Consider the following 13,986-nt stretch of genomic DNA (forward strand, 5'->3'; position numbering starts at 1 on the left):
GGCCCGTCTTCTGAGCAGCAAGTGGTGGCTTCAAAATACAGACCTTGCAGCTCGCAGCCTAGTTTGTAACCACTAAGCCGCCAGGGCTCCTGAGAGGGGAGACTGAAGCACTTCCTATTCTTCTGACTAGAATATTATATGACAAAGTGCTGGTCCTATGAAAAGGGAATCAGAACGGGCAGCCCCAAACTGCAATAAATAAGGTGTGTCTGATCATAATAAAGTGTCATTTTCCCTGAATTTTGTGATGTTTGTAGTTTATTCTCTTTTAAAAATTGATATCATTTGTGATTTTTGTGTGTGTCTATTCTTCTAAAACAGTGTTCACTTCCATAACCAGTTTGTAAGTCCTGGTGGTGGAAGGAACTCCAGGGGCTGAGGACCCTGGTGCTCAGCGAAAGGCTAGTGGCTTGGGCCCGCCAGGTGCTCTCTGGGAGAAAGACAAGGCAGTCTACTTCAGTAGACTTACGGGGGCAGGTCTACCTGGTCCTCAAACCAAACTCTTTGCCACTATGTCAGTTCCCACTCAGAGAGACCTTATAAGACAAGGTAGAACTGCCTCCTTGGGTTTCCAAGATGAAGTCTTTACCAGGAGAGACAGTCTCATCTTTCTCTTTTGGAATGGCTGGTGGGCTCAAACTGTGGACCTTGTGATCAGCAGCTCACGGTTTCCCCCACTGTGCCGTCAGGGCTCCTTCCTAGGGGATCGCTATGAGAGATCTGTCCTAGAAGTCACTGAGTCAATATCAATTTGAGGGTTGTGAGTTCCCTTGATATGCTTTAAAATATGTACCTGCTCACCTCTAAACTCTGCAAGTTTTAGGCTGCACCAAAGTCTCAGTCTGTCCCTGGATGAAGTGTGAAATCCTGCAATTCAAGTGGAGAAAGAGTGGCCAAGAAGAGGGAGGATTAATGAGTGGGTCAGATGGTGCAGATGGACCAGCCAAGAGGAGGACCGAGAGGTCACCATTAGATGTGGCAACATCTGGTCACTGGTGACATTGACACACAGAGTTCCTGTCACCAGTTACTGGGGAAGCCTGCTTGTAACCATTTCTTTTTTTCTGAAAAGACTATGAAAAGGTAATGTCTTTTTAAAAATCATTTTATTGGGGCCTCTTACATCTCTTATAGCAGTCCATACATCAATTGTATCGAGCATATTTGTACATAAGTTGCCATCATTATTTTGTAATAGTTTCTTGAAAAAATGAGACAAAGGAAAATTGGGGAAATGTGGATAACTCTGTTCTACAAAACAGGGAACGAGAGAAAGGGGGTGCTAGTGGCAGAGAGAAGTGGAATTAAGAGAGAATTTTTTTTTTAAGACAAGAGAAATAATGACATGTTTGTATGGGGAAAGCCAGTACGCCGGGAAATCTGATGACGCTGTTGAGAGAGGAAGAACCTCATTTACACACGGTGTCCTGTTTGCATTAGATATATTCTCTACTGCTTTGCCTAGTTTATCTTTTACTTTATCATCTGTCAAATTCTGACAAACTCCCCACTCTGATTGCAATTTTTGTCCCAAGTTTGCCTTGCATAGCTTTTCTGTTATAGTTTTTGGTGCATTGGAGTTCACTTCATTTTACTTTCTAGAGTTCGTACTATGCCCCTTTCACCTGTAATGCTCCTGGCCTTCCTGAGGTGCCTCGGCTGTTGCTGCTTTCTGTTTGCATACATTTAGTTACCTGCTATAACGTTCCACCTGCCTTTCTTTCAAACTTGCTTGGCAGTTTTTAGGAATGCTTCTTGAGGACATTGTCGAGCTAGGCTATCCAAATAACTCAGTTTGTGTATAGATAGTAACCCTGTTTGTTTTTTAAAGAGGAGGTAAAATTTTGCTGATATTACCAAAAAATTCCAGGTGGGTCTGGTTTCAAGCATGGTTTGCTTCAGTGCTACTGCTTTTTAATCTCTCGAATCTTTCAGCGCTGTGCTGTTCTCTGTGTTGGACTGTTTTCTCAGGGGATCAAAAGGGGCTGCCGAGGTCCCAGGTCACCTGTGTGTTTTTCCCAGATCTAGAAAAAAAGTAGAGCCACTCCTCTTCTGAAAACTTGGTATGAAATGCTTCCTCGTTTGTTTCTTTTTAAAGGGTAATTTTTATTTTATTTTTCTTCCCAATACGTTTCCCCTCAGTCTTTTACAGACTCAAATCCTTTTATCAGGGTGAGGGTTGATTGACCTTTCTGGAGAGGAGCTCCTGACCACCTCGCTGTGAATGACGCCGCTCACACAGGAGTGTCCTTTCACAGACGGCTCGGAGGCACCAGTGCATCAGAGACAATTGTTTCAGCAGCGTCCTTGAGGACAGCGGCTTCCACTGTGTTTCACAAGACAAACTTCTGGATGATCTTGCTTTTGGACAGATCTTGGGCATGGTTCCTGCAGGGATTAGGCTGCACGTGACTGGGGATGTGCTCTTTCTGGACAGCCATTGTTCTTCCTTCCTTTGTCTTAGAAGCAAAGTCGAAGACCTTGGATGTTCTTAAATAACATGCCGTGTGTGTGTGTGTGTGTGTGTGTGTGTGTGTGTGTGTGTAAATCCTCCGACCCAGGACATTTATAGAAATGCCATGGGGTCAGCAGCGTCTGACCCCCTCTATTGACACAGGGAGAATGAAGAGCGTCACCATCAATCTCAGACCAAGGTCGATTCTTATGAGGCGGTCAGACATGCCTTCCCTCTTCACCAACAGTCCTCCACAGCCCTCTTTCCTCTGCTGGATTCGATCATTCATTGCAGTGGCCATCCAGAACTCACAGGAAATACTCACCACTCTGGTTTATTAGGAAAATAAGAGATTACAACTCAGGAACAGAAATGACTCAGGACAAAGTTCTTCATTGTGGACCCCTTTTTCCCACCTGTACGCACATGCATGCCTCTCTCTGACCCTTGACTTTTCAGCCACACAGCCCCCTGGTTTTTGCCCCATTCAAGCAAACACTACAAAGCTCTTTTAGTTCTGTCAATCAACTGTCCACCCATACCCCACTCCGCCAAAAAGCCTAGACCGGAAAGCCTTCAGATTTAGTTCTGTGGGTTGTCAAACCTATCTTCACAGACAAATGCCACCATGCTAGCAATCCTCCTTCCAAGCACACTCAAATTTCATGCTCCATTGGCCAAAGTCCACTGCAACCTCTCCTGCCAAACTCCTGGTTCTGTTGCCTCGGCTGCTACTACTTCTTCACCACTTCCTCTCATCCTCTCTCAATGTCTCTCACGTCTTTGATGTCACAACTCTCTGCCTCGTGGTTGAAGAAGGTTTGGCACAGAATCTCGAGTCAAAAGGATGTGTTCCACTCCTGGTTATTCTTTCTTTTTAGTTTGTTTGTTTTGCAAATACCATTTATCAGTCAGGCCAGATGCATACAGCATGCAACTAAAGGAAACCTGGAGAAGGATCGGGCAGATGATTTCTCTCACCACTTTGGTTAAGGACTTCCGTAAAGACACTGAACAATGGAAAGGCCTCCCCAGCAGGCCTTGGAGGGCTTGTCCATTCTTCCTTCACTGATTTTTGCTTCGCTGTATCTGGGGTGCCAGGCTTGATTGTGCTGGAGATAGAGTTTATGGGCAGAGGTATGTTAAACAGGTTCTCGGGCTTCCTCTTCAAGCTTTACAGCTTAATGGGGGGAGAATGCCCGCAGCAGAGGGCACAGGATGTCCAACGTACATTAGTTGAGTGACAAGCTGGTTATTCTTTCTTGATAGTAAAATTTCCTTTTCTACCTCTGCACTGGCAAACTGACCAATCCGCTCTTTAGGATTTCACACTCCTTATTTGCATGGTCCCACTTAAAAGCTGGCTACCCCATTGGTGCAAACCATCTAATCCCTTTACTAGGCCACAAGCACCTCAAGTTGCATCATCCTCTCTAGTCATTTGGTAGAAGTTACAAAAACTGTCACTAGAAGAGCGTTAAGTACAGCAATGTAGCAGGCCATGCCCAGTTGAATCTGAGTCTGTAGAACTCAACTTATAAGCAATCATTTTGCAGAGCTGATTGGTATTGCGATACATGGTTGCATTAGAAGAACGAAGACTCAGTCATGAAATGGAAGTTTGGATTCATTCTAACCCAAGCTACTGCGCCATTATTTAACAAAACCGTAAAATTATAAATATCATAATGAAGTTAGCACGTGTTTCAATACTGGAAAACAATCAGAGAGGTTATATTTCACAGTCTTTCTCTAGAAGCTAAAACCCTATTATCATGGAGAAGAGAAGTATATATTTTGGAAGATGTCTCAGGTTCCCAGAAGGCATTAGTTGTTAAATCATAGTATACTCGGTAATTATTAAGAAGAATGAGGACCTATTTGTGTACACTTGTGATTATATATCTTACTATTATTAATATGTGCTTGGGGAAAATCTGTAAGAATATGTAGGGAAAATGTTAACAGTGTTGCCAGTGACTAAGGACTGGTTTATAAAGTTCTGCTTTGTTTTAAGACACATGCAATTATATGTATTAATTTTTTTAATGGGCAAAGAAGAAAACTTTTAAAAATAATTCGGAGGCCTGGGGCTCAGGACCACATTCTCAGGGGACTCCAAGGTCAATTATCATAACATAGTCCACAAAGACAGGTTTTGCATTTTGCTGTGGTGAGTAGTGACTGGGATCTTAAAAGCTCTTGAGGGAAGAAAAAAAAACTCCTGAGGGGCCATGAGATGTGTAACTATTGGTCTCTCCATGTATGTGAAAAATAAAGTCAAAGATACAGGGAGACGATTAGTCCCACGGACTAAGGGACCCCATGAGCATCAGTCTCTGTTATCTCAAGACCAGAAGAACCAGAGGGTGCCCACCTACCACTCAGCAACGGCTATGAAATGGATCAAGGTCCTGGACAGAGTGCGAGAAAAATGAAAACCAAGTGGAACAAAACTCAATCATGAAAAATGAAAAACTTACTGATGAGATGGCCCTGAGATTATGACCTTTAGTTACCCTTCAGGTCTGGAAAAGAACTCACCTCCTGGCTCAATTTTTAGCCAGCAATAGCAGGTCTTGTGGGGATAATTAGCCCTGGGGGGGTACACATACCTTAATCAACTACGTTGGAACAGCAGGGCAGCATTTACCCAAAGACTAAGTTCCGAAGAAGGGCTAGGAAAGGAGCAAGAACGGGAGCGCAGCGAGGCAGTGCTAGCACCCTGTGGGGTTGCCCCGGGTAAGGGCTGTAGATCAGTGATGCTATTTTATGGGATTACAACCAAATGTAATAACTGTTACATGGAAAGCTGATCTCCTCTGTAAGCCTTTGCCCAATTCACAACATAGTGTTTTAAGAATAGGTTTAGTAATTGGGAGGTGTTCTGCTATTGGCACTTGTAGACCAAGTTATTCAGATCAATCTTTTGGTCAGACCAAGTATAAAGCTGGACAACGTTTTTGGAACCTTAAAGTATTTCAGGTTCCACAGGAAGCCAAGGAAAACAAGGAACCCCAGATTTCATAATTTGGGGCCACTTTTTTCCTAGTGGTATCCATCCATTTGAAGAGTTAGATGGGGGACTAAGAAGGTAACGTTAACTTTTGATAGACTCGTGTGGGGAGAGGAAGGAAAGGAGTTCTTGGCTGCCAAGAAAGGGCTCCCTAAAACACTCACTCCCATCCAGTCAGCGCTGCCTCATAGGGACCCCCTGGAGGTTTCCATCTGTCTGTGGGATTAGAAAGCCCAGTCTTTCTCTCCTGGAACTGCGGGTGGGTTTGAACTGCTGCCCGTGTGGATCATAGCCCAACTTGGACCAACCACCACACCACCAGGACTCCAGGCCCCGGAGGGAAGGCTCTGATAATGTCATTACTTTTTTTTCTTTTTTAGGACTTTGTACTAAAGAGTTACATTCAAGGAGTAAGCGTGGTTCTAAAATCCCAGATTCTAGATATGTTCTTTTGTCATTTTTAATAAGATAATTCAACAACATTGCTATTACCCCTACTCACCTGCCAGAGCAAACAAAACCTTACAGAATTTAATTTAAACACCCTAGATCTCCAATTATCGCTACCATATATTGTCTATACCAGACATATGTGCATAGTTAGTGTACACACCTCCAGTGTCAAGTACTGAGTCAAAATGTTCAGGCCTATATGGCATCCAGAAGGTACAGTGGAATATCGTAAGTAACAACAGATAGGTCAGGGGCTCGTTAAGGATCTTGAAAGTGGATTGTAAAGTAAATGTGATGAACAAGAATATAGTCAAGATAATAAAAGACAAGCTTGGGGATTTCAAAAGGTAATTCTAGAATTGCTGCCCCCCAAATCCCCAAGAAACCAAAGGGACGGAAATCAGGAACCTTATGAATAGGTTTAACCTGGATCTAGATATACTTCAGAGAGAAATAATGGTCAAAAAGAGGTCTTAAAAAACTATCTGAGTGAAAGCAAAGATTAAAAAAGAAAAACAGCAGAAGGAAGATAAAGCAACCAAACGACAATGTAAGAGATGAAATGCAGTGACAAGTTCCAGCATCCGTGTGAATGGAATCCCAACAGAAGACGGGAGCGACGACAAATGATAATCAATACTCGAAGAGGCCATGGATAATAATTTTCTTTTTAGAAACATCCATGAATCCAAGCTGTAAAAACACAAAGAAAACCACACCAAGGTACACTCCAAAAAAATATCATATAATCAACCAGAAAGGGCAAATACCCTCAAAGTAGCAGCAGTAACACTGGTATCTGCCTGCCTTCTCAGGAGGTAGGGAAAGAAGAAAACCTAAAAACAATGGGATTATATATTCAAAATAGGAGGGAAGCGAACCTTGTAAAAGTAGAATTCTACTAGCTTAAAATAGTATTTTAGAGAACGACGAGGACAACAAATGTACAAAAGTGCTTGACATCCAATGGAGGGATGTATGGATTGTGATAAGAATTGTATGAGCCCCCAATAAAATGATTTTAAAACTAGTATTTAAAACAATTAAGAATGAAAGAAAAACATTGTCAACAAGCACTGAAAGAAATTTTGCCCTGAGAGGCCCACGGCAGCTCCCTCAACATATAGAAGTGTTCTTTATAAGCAGAAGCAAAATCCTTCCCGATGGAACTTCAGAGATACAAGACAGTTAGGAACCTGTTCAAGTTAAATAAAGTCATGCATAGCACACCCGTTTCTCGTGAGTTATGTACAAAGTGTGCTGCCGCTCAATCGATAATCTATATGTCTTGATGGCAATCAACAAAGACCTTTATTACTGGTTTATATATACTTCTGTACTTTGTTCTTAAAAATTTGCCGTTTAACAGTGTACCTTTAGACTCTTAGACAGCCGAGTCTAATCTTGTGTCTGATGTGTTTCTTGAGTGTTATAGCTAATTTTGTTTAGAATATATTCCCGTGAAGTGCAACATGGCTCCCAAAGGCAGCAAAGCCAGTGCCAACAGTGGCCCAAAGCAAAGGAGCACTATAGATCTGGAGGTGAAACAAAAGGCTATTAAACAAGCTGAAGGTAGAAAATCAGGGAATGCTCAAGATTGAGACACTGTAACATTGAGCCCTCATACCGATTCTCAAAATCAGGGAAGAATCCTCTAAGCTGTTAAAGGATTGTTTCCACTGTAAACCACAATGCTAAAGAAATACGAGAAGGACCCATATCAGAGATGGAGAAATTGTGACTGCAATAGATTGAGGAAAGTTCTTTCTTTCTTGTTTAAATTAATTCATTCTTTTATGGGTCATTGGTTTTATTTTTTATTGTCATCGTTGTGTTCTCTTGTTGCTTTGTCTTGCTGTGCCTTGTTTTTGGGTGCATGTTATTATCTCTACAGCTCTATCTAGATAAGATAGCCTGGGTGAATAATCTGGAGGAGGAAACAATGTGACCGATGGTTCCGGGGAACATGAGAGAGGGCAAGGTGGGGGTAGGGAGGGGGTGTTGACCAGCTCAGGGACAGGGGAGCAACAAGTGATCCAAAATTAGTGGCAAGGAGGGTATGAAAGGCCTGGTAGGAATTCAGCAAGGGCAATGTGGCCAAGAGAAATTACTGAAACCCAAAGGAAGGCTGAGCATGATAGTGGAACTAGAGGAAAGAACTAGGAGACAAAGGGTATTTATAGAGGCCTAAATACAGGCATGTACATATGTAAATATATTAATATACGACAGTAGGGAAATAGATCTATGTGTATATATTTATATGTTTGGTATTAAGGCAGCAGATGAACATTGAACCTCCACTCAAGTACTTACTCAATGGAAGAACACTTTGTTCTATTAAATTGGCATTCCATGATGCACTCCTTCCCAACATGAAGACAAATGTGTGCATAAGCAAATGTGGTGAAGAAATGTGATGGTGCCCAGCTATCAAAAGATATAGTGTCTGGGGTCTTAAAGTCTTGCAGATAAACAAGCAGCCATCTAGCTCAGAAGCAACAAAGCCCAAAAGGAAGAAGCACACCAGCTTCTATAACCATGAGATATCAAAGGCACCAGTTATCAGACATCAAAGAACAAAATATTATATTATTGTGAACGAGGGGGAGTGCAGAGCAGAGCCCCAAAGCCAATCTGTAGGCAACTGGACATCCCCTTACAGAAGGATAGAGGGGAGGAGACAAGCCAGTTAGGGTGCAGGGTAGCAACGATGAAACATCCAGCCTTCCCTCTAATTCTTAAATGCTTCCTCCCCCCAAATATCATGATCCCAATTCTACCTTACAAATCTGGCTAGACCAGAGGATGTACATTGGTACAGATAGGAACTGGAAACACAGGGAATCCACGTCAGATGACTCCTTCAGGTCCAGTGGTGAGAGTGGCGATACCTGGAGAGTGGAGGGAAAATGGGGTAGAAAGGGGGAACTGATTACAAGGATCTACATATAACCTCCTCCCTGGGGGATGGACAACAGAAAAGTGAGTGAAGGGAGACATCGGACAGTGTAAGATATGAGAAAATAATAATTTATTAATTATGAAGGGTTAATGAGGGAGGGGGAAAGGAGAGGGAAATGAGGAGTTGATATTACGTGGGCAGGGAGGGGGAAAAGAGGAGTTGATATTAAGGGCTCAAGTAGAAATCAAATATTTTGAGAATGATGAAGACAACAAATGTACAAATGTGCTTGACACGATGAATGTATGGATTGTGATAAGAATTGTATGAGCCCCAATAAAATGATTTAAAAATAAACAAATAGAAATTTTAAAAAAGAATAAACAGGAGAAGTAGGACAAAAAAAGAGTAAAATGGTAGCTCTAAATCCAATTGATTTACATTCGATAAATAATCTAAGTATTGCAATGAAAAGGCCAATATTATCAGAGTACTGCTAAGAAGCAAGCACCAATTTCAAGTGTTGTATAAGAAATATAGCCAAAGTATAAACTACAAAAATAAGTTGAAAATAAAAAAGTAACCTCAGTATGGGCATGGCCTTCTCCAGAGGATTCTGGGAACAAGATTAGACTCTGCTGCCTAAGAGTCTAGGGTACACTGTTAAACGGAGAATTTTTTAATACATAGTACTGATATATATACATATATATATATATATATATACACACACACACACACACACACACACACACACCCGTAATACTGGTGTTTGTTCTGCCATCAAGACATATAGATTATCGATTGAGTGGCAGCACACTTTGTACACAACACAGCAATGTGTGCTGTGCATGACTCTATTTAACGTTGGACAGGTTCTTAACTCTGTCTTGTATCTCTGACAAGACAGAGTTCCTCCCTAGGGGCAGGAGACCTTGTATCTCTGACAAGACAGAGTTCCTCCCTAGGGGCAGGAGACCTCTCTGTATTTCTCCCTGGGGGCTGGGGACCTCTCTGTATTTCTCCCTGGGGGCTGGGGACCTCTCTGCTTCATCTTCCTGCTGGCAAGACATATGGAGCTACACTGATGCAGCCAGAGGCCTAGAACTTGAGGAGCCACATGGAGAACCATGCCAGCGCTGAGATGCTCCCACCACCACTGGATCCACAAGACTTTCTACCCACTGGCCTGTGATCTTCCTGCATTCAGCATCACTGCATAGCTGTGTCAATCTAAAGAGAAATTTATGGACTAGTATTGACATATGGGGTAATATAGGACTTATGGACTTGATCTGGACTGGGCTGGGATGTATACTTAATGTACTGTTGTTCTTTGAGATAAAGTTCACTCTTACTCGTAAAAGAAAAGAAAAAATATGTATGTTATATACACATACACGTGTATAATGTACCAGTACTCAATGGGGAGCAAGCGTGTCTATGCTATTAAATGTGGGACTATGAAAAGTATACTCACTGCTATTGAGTCGGTTCTGGCCTGCAAAAATTGTTAAGAAGAGGAGGAGAGAGGGTGCAGGTGAACAGTACAAGTAATGCTCGTGAGAGAGTCTGAAATTCTATGCAGTACTGAGGGCCAAAAAGGTACAAGCTCAGGGAGGGTGTAGCACATGTGCTAGAAAGTAGGGGTGGGGGTCGGGGGAAGCATCAGACTGGAAACCTGGGACTGGATTACAGAAAGCCTGGTACCTACTTTTCAATGGATGCTATAATATAAATCACAGTATTTGGTCATGACATGAATTCACAAAAAGCTGGTACATCTGTAGTGGTTGTTTAGGTGCCATTGAGGCCATTCTACCCCATCGGGAACCTGTACACAGCAGAATGAATCACTGCCTGGTCCTCCACCGTCCTCACAGTCATTACTGTGTTTGAGCCCTTTGTTGCAACCACTTGGTCGATCCATCTCAATGAGGGTCTTTCCGCTCTCTCACTGACCCTCTACCAAACACAATGGCCTTCTGTGACTCGCCCTTCCCGATAGCATGTCACACACAGCACGTGAGGTGATGCCTTACCATCCTCATTTCTGGTTGCAATTTTTCCACAACAGGTTTGCTTGTCCTCTTGGCAGTCTATGATACTTTCAATATTTCATGCCAGCATCATAATTTAAATGGTTAAGTGCTCAATAAGTGGCTGCTATTTTTATTGTTGTTACAATTACGAATTTTGATGCGGGATATTGTTGGGTATCTAAACGAAATGCTGATTCAGTAAGCCAAGGATACTACATAAACATTCTAAACCTGCCTTATTTTCTGGTCTTGCTCTATCTTTCCCAACTCTGGAATGTGAATTAGACATTAGTAATGTGTCATTGACCTTGTCTTTCTGACTTGAAATACAGAAGGAGGCTTCAGAAATTCATGGGGCTCCTCTGTGTTAGTCCGGGTTGATCAGAGAAAAATTCCAGAGACACTCATATATGTATAAGAAAGCTTTAAATCAAAGAGTAATTGTGTATTAAGAAAACATCCCAGCCCAGTCCAGATCAAGTCTTAGCCCAAATGTCTGATACTAGTCCAAAATTTCCTCTTCAGACTTATGCAGCACATTCAATGATACTGAATGCAGGATGATCGCAGGCTGGTAGGTGCAAATTGTGTGGATCCAATGACAGTGGAAGCATCTCAGCACTGGCTTGGTCAGGTCTCCACGTGGCTCCTCCAGCATTCCGAGTGTCTCAACGACAGGAAAGTCAAGCAGAGAGGAAGTGTGTGGCCCACCTCCTGGGAGGAAACAGCAGAAGCTCCCAGAGTCCCCATGAGAAGGGCACACCCACAGGGAGGCATTATCAGGCTGAGACCTGATTGAAGGACTAGACCCCACCCCTACATTTATTTATCAATGGACATGAAGTTGTGTAACTACTACCCCTCCCCTCCTAATTCACCATCAAACACCACAAGTTCATTCTACAAAGAAATGGGAAATTCCACTATCTTTTGATTCCAGTTTTTCCCATGAGCTTCCTGGAGCCCCCATGTTTCCTGAGATCTGGCCAACAAAAGAGGGGACATTTTGCATGTAAAGGAGGTGTGCTTTCTGACCCAGGAAGAGGAAGCTTTCTTAACGGATGTGAAGAAGCAAAGGGAGATACGACATTCTAGGCACGGGGAGCACCATAAATACAGTAATTCATTCTAATACACTGATTCTTCTTCAGACTTCCTAACTCCATGTCTGACTTTCACATGCAGATGAAATGAAAGGTTGGCTCTTTCCAGCCAGCGCCGAGCGATGGGCATCCCTCGGGACAACTGGCACAAGCGCCGCGAGACGGGGGTGGGGTGGGGTGGGGTTGGGGGGTCAAGAGGAAGCCCTACCTCAAGAAGCGAAAGTATGAGCTGGGCGCCCGGCTGCCAACACTAAGATCGGACCCGCCGCATCCACGCGGTTCGTGTGAGAGGAGGCAACAAGAAGTACAGGGCCCCGAGGCTGGACGTGGGGAACTTCTCCTGGGGCTCTGAGTGCTGTACCCGCAAAACACGAATCACTGATGTCGTCTACAACGCATCCAACAACGAGCTGGTCCGCACCAAGACGCTGGTGAGGAACTGCATCGTGCTCGTTGACAGCACACCGTACCGACTGGTACGAGTCCCACTCTGCACTGTCCCTGGGCCGGAAAAAGGGGGCTAAGCTGACTCCTGAAGAGGAGGAGATATTAAATAAAAAGCAGTCAAAGACAATTCGGAAGAAATATGATGACCGGAAAAAGAACGCAAAAATCAGCAGTCTTCTGGAGGAACAGTTCAGCAGGGCTAGCTTCTCGCCTGTATTGCTTCAAGGCCAGGCCAGTGTGGCCGAGCAGACGGCTATGTGCTAGAGGGGAGGAGCTGGAGTTTTATCTGAGGAAAATCAAAGCTCGAAAAGGGAAATAAATCTTCCCATCCTAGCACATGTATTAAAGGTGTTTATTCTAAAAAGAAAAAAAAAGAAAGGTTGTTCTTTATATATGCAGAAGACCCCATCTACCTATTCGTTTCCTTTATACACTATGCTTTTTAGGGCCATGCAACAAATCACCACAAAGTTGGTGGCTCACAATGATAATAATTCGCCGTCACAGTCTGGAGGCCAGAAGTCAGAGTTCAGTATCTGCAGGATCTGCTTTCTCTTGGAGGTTCTAGGGGAAGGTCCTTCCTTGTCTCCCTAACTTGTGGTGGGCAGGCAGTCCTTGGCTTGCTGTAGCATAACTCTGATCTCTAGTGCTGTTCTCTCCTGGTCATCTTCCCTCTGTGTCTGCCAGTCTAAGTCTCATGTCTATCGACTTTGTATAAATATATCAGTTACATTGGATTAAGGTCATAGTCGACTGCACTAGGGTCATACCCCAATATGACTTCCTACTAACAAATTGCATTTGCAAAAATCTTATTTCCAAAGGTCACATTTAGAGCTATTGGAAGTTAGGACTTCAACATATCATTTTGGAAGAGACAATTAAACCCCATAACACATGTCCATCTTTTTTCTAGTTCTATATACAGCCACTATAACAACTCAATGACATTGAGTTGGGTTTTAATATTATAAACTAGAGAGAGGCACAGCAAAAAGGAAAAGGCTGTGTGTGTGTGTGTGTGTGTGTGTGTGTGTGTGTGTGTGTTGAGAGAAATAGAAAGGGAGAGAGATAGAACAGAAAATCTTGAGGAAATGAATGTTCCTAACTGTAGTTTCAGGGTTTTTTTCCTTTAAAAACTCAGAAGAAAAAATACAGTCTTACCTTGCTGATTTTACCTAGATGAGACTGCCTGCTCCTCAAAAGATTTAAAGCTTCCGAAATCACAGGGGCAGGTATGCTCTGTCCTATAGGGCCTCTATGAGTCAAAATCAACTGGACGGCAGTGAATTTGAGCTTCTGGATGAGATTTGACCTGCTGTTAAGTCAGACTGGAAGTCAGCACTAGACGATGCAGTGTGTCGATCATTTCCCTCCCACTTACCACATGTGCACAAAGTCAGGCACCAATTCAAAACAGTCACTGTGCCCAGAGTTTGGAGCACTTACCAGGTTGTGGACAAAATAGAATGAATATTTGAGGCTTTCAAGCTACTGTCAGGAAGATCATAGACTGGAATGAATTCCACAAACAAACAAGGGCAGAATCGTCCATTTAGAAATTT

General features: G+C 43.0%; 1 pseudogene; it reads left to right on the top strand.

Moving 5' to 3' along the window:
- The first annotated feature begins 12,096 nt into the window (after positions 1 to 12,096).
- Positions 12,097 to 12,740, top strand: LOC142450773 (small ribosomal subunit protein eS8 pseudogene; annotated as a pseudogene).
- The last annotated feature ends 1,246 nt before the right edge of the window (positions 12,741 to 13,986 follow it).

The sequence above is a fragment of the Tenrec ecaudatus genome, chromosome 6 (assembly GCF_050624435.1).
Source record: "Tenrec ecaudatus isolate mTenEca1 chromosome 6, mTenEca1.hap1, whole genome shotgun sequence".
Classification (NCBI taxonomy): Eukaryota; Metazoa; Chordata; class Mammalia; order Afrosoricida; family Tenrecidae; genus Tenrec; species Tenrec ecaudatus.